Genomic DNA, 7500 nt, shown 5'->3' on the forward strand with positions numbered 1-7500 from the left:
CCACAGACCGGTGTACTGGTGGAGCGAGTCGATTGCTATCCTCAGGGCGTCTTGCCTCCAGGCGAGAAGGAGGATGCAACGAGCTCGTACGACTGAATCTCGCGAGGAACGCCGCGTCGCTCTCCGAGCGGCTAAGGCAGCCCTCAATAAAGAGATCGCCAGACGCAAGCGCGCGTGCTTTGACAGCCTATGCCAAAGCGCCAACACGAACCCATGGGGGGATGCTTACAACGTGGTCATGGCAAAGACCCGCGGCGTGACGGCACCCCCGGAGAGATCACCAGCGGTACTGGCTCCGATCGTTGGGTTCCTGTTCCCGCGTAGGGACGTAGACTCCTGGCCGCGGATCCCAGGCGCGGATCAGGGAGAAGTGTCTAGAGTGACGAACAGTGAACTTGGCGGTATTGCCAGGTCGCTGGTGGTGGGCAAGGCCCCGGGCCCAGATGGGATCCCGGTTGTGGCTCTGAGGGCGGCCGTTGCGGAAAATCCAGACATGTTCCGTTCTGTTTTTCAGACTTGTCTGGACGTAGGCGTCTTCCCAGACGCGTGGAAGCGGCAGAAGCTGGTGCTGCTTCCGAAGCCAGGAAAACCCCCTGGGGACCCGTCAGCATACAGACCCATCTGTTTGCTGGACACCACTGGGAAACTGCTTGAGAGGGTCATCCTCAACAGGCTGTCGGCCTACACCGAAGGTGTAGACGGCCTGTCAAGCAGCCAGTACGAGTTCCGAAAGGGCAGATCCACGGTGGACGCCATCCGCGACGTCATCCAGACGGCAGAGGTGGTCCATCGGAAACGAAGGGGCATTCGCTACTGCGCGGTGCTAACCTTAGACGTGAAGAACGCGTTCAACAGCGCGTGCTGGGGGCGATAGCCCGCTCGCTACACCAGCTCCAAATTCCCGGAGGGCTGTATAAGATTCTGGAAAGCTACTTCCAGAATCGTGTGTTGACGTACGACACAGAAGATGGCGAAAAATGCGTTAGAGTCACCGCAGGTGTGCCACAAGGCTCCATCCTGGGCCCGGTGTTATGGAACGTCATGTACGATGGACTGTTGAGGATAAAATTCCCGGTAGGCGTGAAAATTGTAGGTTTTGCCGACGATGTCACGCTGGTAGTCTGCGGGGAATCCCTCGAGGAGGTAGAGCTGACAGCGGCCCACTGCGTCAGGCTTGTGGAGGAATGGATGAGAACCAGGAAACTGGAGCTCGCCCATCACAAGACGGAAGTGGTCGTAGTCAACAATCGCATGTCAGTACAGCATGCAACGTTGACAGTCGGCGGAAGCACAATTAGGTCTGTGCGCTCTCTAAAACTCTTGGGGGTCATGCTCGACGATAAGCTCAGCATCGGCTGCCACGTCAAGTACGCCTGCAAGAGAGCGTCTATGGCTGTGGGGGCATTATCCCGTATGATGTCAAACAGCTCGGCAGTGAATGCCAGTAAGCGCAGGCTCCTCGCTGGGGTCGTAGTATCTATCCTCAGATACGGCGGCCCTGCGTGGGCTGCGGTACTGGATATTGACTGCCACAGGCAGAAATTAGAGAGTACACACAGGCTAATGTGCTTAAGGGTGGCCAGTGCATACCGCACTATCTCGAGAGAGGCCGTCTGTGTCATAGCAGGGATGATGCCAGCCTTATCATTAAGGAGGATGTGGCGTGTTATGACGCGAGGACCGTTCGAGGGGTGCGCAACAACGCGCGAGTTGTGTCGACCGCGAGATGGCAATTGGAGTGGGAAAACTCCACAAAGGGGAGGTGGACTTACCGCTTGATACCTTCCGTATCAAGCTGGGTCAACAGGCGCCATGGGGAAGTAAACTTCCACCTGACACAGTTCCTGTCAGGCCATGGCTGCTTTAGGAGCTACCTGCATAGGTTCGGACATGCAAGTACTCCCACCTGCCCCACATGTGCTGGTGTCGAGGAGACCGCCGAACACGTCGTGTTTGCCTGTCCACGTTTCGAGCCAGTATCGAGCGCTATGCTAGCGATATGCGGAGCGGATACCAGTCCGGACAACATCGTTCATAGGATGTGTGGTACCACCGAGAACTGGAGCGCGGTGGTGACTGCGGTCACCCACATAGTTTCGGTATTACAACGACAGTGGCGAGCCGAGCAGCAGTTACCTACTGCCCGACCAGATCGTTAGAGTATTGCTAGAGAGGCGCCATAGCGCTACAGCGGCCCCTCCCACGAAGTAATGCCTTCGGGCGGTTCCGGGGAGGCCAAGGGCCAAGCGCACAGGGTAAGGTTTAGTGGGTCGGGAGTGAAATTCTCCCATCCCCACACCCTGAGTTCCTTCTCAGGTGTCTGTGAGCAGATTCCCCCCCTGTATAAAAAAAAAAAAAAAAAAGACTACCCTTGCTTGCTTGGGGTGTGAAGTTGTTCGCCTCCCCGTGGTGCACCCTGGAAACGATGGACCACCAGTGCTGCGGTACTGATCCAGTCGGCTAATCGAACAACAAACGAGGGGAAGCGCCGGAAGGTGCCTTGCGATCGATGTCAGTAAGATCGCAAGTATGTATACTGACACACTGGCATTATGTAGGACACTGAGTGGAAACTTACCATAAACCACGCTACGGGCTGGCACTCAAGGTATTTCATTCTCTTAGTAGAGTCGGGTGGAACCGGCCGAAACGACGTTTGAGCTAATGCCTTGTTTGTCTCCGTCCCATAAAACCCTGGCAGGCCTTAGAATACGTTCCTCCCGTGCCACCCAGTTGGGGCTGCGGTGGGAATAGGTTCGGTTGAGTTATTCTCGTCTTACGCGATCCGGCTCTGAACATAACGCCCCATGAAGGCCTATGTCAACCCTCGTCATGGACCTCACTGCTCGCATAGGCACCCATGGGGATCAATCAGCGACTATTCCATTTGCACGGTAGGATAGCGGTAAACAATCATCAACAAAACCAAAAACCCCAAACCCCAGTTGAACAAGTCGCCGAGGAGGCGACCGCGAACCCGTTCGCGAAGGGAGGTCTACCCAGATCTCCTGAACACAGAGAGCCGAACACACGGTCGAAATCTCCGCGCAATGCAGAGACAACGGCCGGGATCGGTGGACAGCCGGAAGAGCAGCCGAAGGACTGGCCCGGGCTAATCAAAACTATGAATAGCTTTGGGCCCCTCCGTAGGCTGCTGGCAATCGCGGGACAACTCGACGCCATAATAGAGTTCACGAGTACGAAGAGCAACATCGCGAAGGACCTAAAGCAGGCCTTGCGACAGCTCCGTGCAACCGTGAACGAGGCCCAGGACGACCACGAGCGGCTCAGGAAGCGACTAGAGGTCGCAGAGAGGGCGGAACAGAAGGAACCGAAGTCTACCCAGACGGACGCCTTCAACTTCGCGGGCAACAATACGATGTCCAGCGAGGCCCTCCACTTTGCCGTTACGCAGGGACAGAAGCGAAATCGGCCCTCACCTTCGCCAGTAAAGGGCGCAGCACGCCCTAAGAGACGGAAAGTCTCTGTGCAGGTGGAGAGTGCGGCGGTTGCCCATCAGTCCAATGCTTCAGTGGACGTACCGAAGAAGAGGGCTGGAATAGCCAATAGAAATACTGAGAAACTTAGCGGCTCCAAGGGCGGGAAGCAGGGCGGTAAGAAGGGTACCCCCCCCCCCCCCGAAACCCCCGAAACCCCCGAAACCCCCGGACAAAACTGCCCCCAAGAGCAGTGCTGCCCGGACCAGGAACAAGGGCGAAGCTCTCATCTTCAAGACGGACGCGTCGAAATACGCGGAAGTCTTGAAGAAAATGAGAACGGACGAGCGCCTTGTGGAGATGGGCAGTAACGTGAGGAGCATCAGGCGCACTCGTACAGGCGAGATGCTCCTGGTGCTCAAACGTGGTGCTAAGGACCAGGGACCAACCTACCAGAAACTGGCAAAGGAGGTTGTTGGTTCTGGGGTGCAGGTGAAGTCGCTAGGCTCGACTATCACCATCCAGGTCAAGGGCCTGGACGAAGTGACGGAAGCGACCGAGATAGTCACGGCGCTCCGGGAACAGTGCCAAGTCGAGGTACCGCAATCAGCGATTACCTTGAGGAAGGGACTGTTCTCCACCCAAGTGGCTACCATCAGGCTCTCTGCAGCTGAGGCCAGAAAGGCGGTAGCCGCAGGGAGGGTGCGAGTGGGCTGGTCGGTCTGCCCCGTCAGTATTCCCCGACCGGTGACGGCTTGCTTTAGGTGCTTCGGTCAGGGCCATGTGGCCCGTGACTGTAAGAACACCGACAGGAGCAAGCTTTGCAGATGGTGCGGCTTGGAGGGCCATAAGGCACGAGGTTGCCAAAAGCCACCGAGGTGCACTATATGCGCGGAGAAGGGGAATACCCCTACCAACCACATGGCAGGTGGCCCCCGCTGCCCGGGGTCCAAGAGCAATGCTGCTAAGGCAAAGAGCAATGCTCAGCCATGTTCGAGGTAGCGCAGTTGAACCTGAACCACTGTTCGGCTGCCCAGCAACTGCTGTGGCAATCGGCAGTGGAATGGGGAGCGGATGTCGCAATCATCTCTGACCCGTACCGCGTCCCAACCGGCAACGGGAATTGGGTCACGGACGCGTTGGGGATGGCGGCGATATGCACGATGGGGAGCTTCCCCATTCAGGAGGTAGTCGTGTCCAACTCGAGCGAGGGATTCGTGATCGCCAGGGTTAACGGAGTATACTTAAGTAGCTGCTATGCTCCGCCCAGGTGGTCTATCGAGCAATTCTCGCAGATGGTGGACAGACTGACTGCGGTACTTGTCGGCCTAAGACCGGTGGTCATTGCGGGCGACTTTAACGCATGGGCGGTAGAGTGGGGTAGCCACCACACCAACCAGAGAGGATGCATTCTACTGGAGGCAATGGCCAAGCTGGACGTTGTACTATCCAACACCGGCTCGGTCAGTACCTACAGAAGGAATGGTGCAGAATCCGTCATCGACGTGACATACTGCAGCCCGAGTTTGGAGGGCAACCTACACTGGAGGGTCGATGAGGGTTACACCCATAGTGACCATCAGGCGATTCGGTACAGTGTGGGGCCAGGTGAGAGGCGAGTGGCAGGAGGAAATTCTTCCTGCGCTCGAGGCTGGCGGACGTCGTTCTTCGAGGAGGAGGTCTTCGGCGAAGCACTGAGGCGGGAGCGAATAACCCCGGATCTGACGGGGGAAGAACTGGTAGCAGCACTGACAAGGGCGTGCGATACAACAATGCCTAGGAGAGCCTATCCCAGGAATGGCCACAGACCGGTGTACTGGTGGAGCGAGTCGATTGCTATCCTCAGGGCGTCTTGCCTCCAGGCGAGAAGGAGGATGCAACGAGCTCGTACGACTGAATCTCGCGAGGAACGCCGCGTCGCTCTCCGAGCGGCTAAGGCAGCCCTCAATAAAGAGATCGCCAGACGCAAGCGCACGTGCTTTGACAGCCTATGCCAAAGCGCCAACACGAACCCATGGGGGGATGCTTACAAAGTGGTCATGGCAAAGACCCGCGGCGTGACGGCACCCCCGGAGAGATCACCAGCGGTACTGGCTCCGATCGTTGGGTTCCTGTTCCCGCGTAGGGACGTAGACTCCTGGCCGCGGATCCCAGGCGGATCAGGGAGAAGTGTCTAGAGTGACGAACAGTGAACTTGGCGGTATTGCCAGGTCGCTGGTGGTGGGCAAGGCCCCGGGCCCAGATGGGATCCCGGTTGTGGCTCTGAGGGCGGCCGTTGCGGAAAATCCAGACATGTTCCGTTCTGTTTTTCAGACTTGTCTGGACGTAGGCGTCTTCCCAGACGCGTGGAAGCGGCAGAAGCTGGTGCTGCTTCCGAAGCCAGGAAAACCCCCTGGGGACCCGTCAGCATACAGACCCATCTGTTTGCTGGACACCACTGGGAAACTGCTTGAGAGGGTCATCCTCAACAGGCTGTCGGCCTACACCGAAGGTGTAGACGGCCTGTCAAGCAGCCAGTACGGGTTCCGAAAGGGCAGATCCACGGTGGACGCCATCCGCGACGTCATCCAGACGGCAGAGGTGGTCCATCGGAAACGAAGGGGCATTCGTTACTGCGCGGTGCTAACCTTAGACGTGAAGAACGCGTTCAACAGCGCGTGCTGGGGGGCGATAGCCCGCTCGCTACACCAGCTCCAAATTCCCGGAGGGCTGTATAAGATTCTGGAAAGCTACTTCCAGAATCGTGTGTTGACGTACGACACAGAAGATGGCGAAAAATGCGTTAGAGTCACCGCAGGTGTGCCACAAGGCTCCATCCTGGGCCCGGTGTTATGGAACGTCATGTACGATGGACTGTTGAGGATAAAATTCCCGGTAGGCGTGAAAATTGTAGGTTTTGCCGACGATGTCACGCTGGTAGTCTGCGGGGAATCCCTCGAGGAGGTAGAGCTGACAGCGGCCCACTGCGTCAGGCTTGTGGAGGAATGGATGAGAACCAGGAAACTGGAGCTCGCCCATCACAAGACGGAAGTGGTCGTAGTCAACAATCGCATGTCAGTACAGCATGCAACGTTGACAGTCGGCGGAAGCACAATTAGGTCTGTGCGCTCTCTAAAACTCTTGGGGGTCATGCTCGACGATAAGCTCAGCTTCGGCTGCCACGTCAAGTACGCCTGCAAGAGAGCGTCTATGGCTGTGGGGGCATTATCCCGTATGATGTCAAACAGCTCGGCAGTGAATGCCAGTAAGCGCAGGCTCCTCGCTGGGGTCGTAGTATCTATCCTCAGATACGGCGGCCCTGCGTGGGCTGCGGTACTGGATATTGACTGCCACAGGCAGAAATTAGAGAGTACACACAGGCTAATGTGCTTAAGGGTGGCCAGTGCATACCGCACTATCTCGAGAGAGGCCGTCTGTGTCATAGCAGGGATGATGCCAGCCTTATCATTAAGGAGGATGTGGCGTGTTATGACGCGAGGACCGTTCGAGGGGTGCGCAACAACGCGCGAGTTGTGTCGACCGCGAGATGGCAATTGGAGTGGGAAAACTCCACAAAGGGGAGGTGGACTTACCGCTTGATACCTTCCGTATCAAGCTGGGTCAACAGGCGCCATGGGGAAGTAAACTTCCACCTGACACAGTTCCTGTCAGGCCATGGCTGCTTTAGGAGCTACCTGCATAGGTTCGGACATGCAAGTACTCCCACCTGCCCCACATGTGCTGGTGTCGAGGAGACCGCCGAACACGTCGTGTTTGCCTGTCTACGTTTCGAGCCAGTATCGAGCGCTATGCTAGCGATATGCGGAGCGGATACCAGTCCGGACAACATCGTTCATAGGATGTGTGGTACCACCGAGAACTGGAGCGCGGTGGTGACTACGGTCACCCACATAGTTTCGGTATTACAACGACAGTGGCGAGCCGAGCAGCAGTTACCTACTGCCCGACCAGATCGTTAGAGTATTGCTAGAGAGGCGCCATAGCGCTACAGCGGCCCCTCCCACGAAGTAATGCCTTCGGGCGGTTCCGGGGAGGCCAAGGGCCAAGCGCACAGGGTAAGGTT

The sequence above is a fragment of the Ochlerotatus camptorhynchus genome, unplaced genomic scaffold (genome assembly GCF_037179485.1).
Source record: "Ochlerotatus camptorhynchus isolate MF236.1 unplaced genomic scaffold, CSIRO-AGI_Acam_v1.1 ptg000588l, whole genome shotgun sequence".
In the NCBI taxonomy this organism is placed as follows: Eukaryota; Metazoa; Arthropoda; class Insecta; order Diptera; family Culicidae; genus Ochlerotatus; species Ochlerotatus camptorhynchus.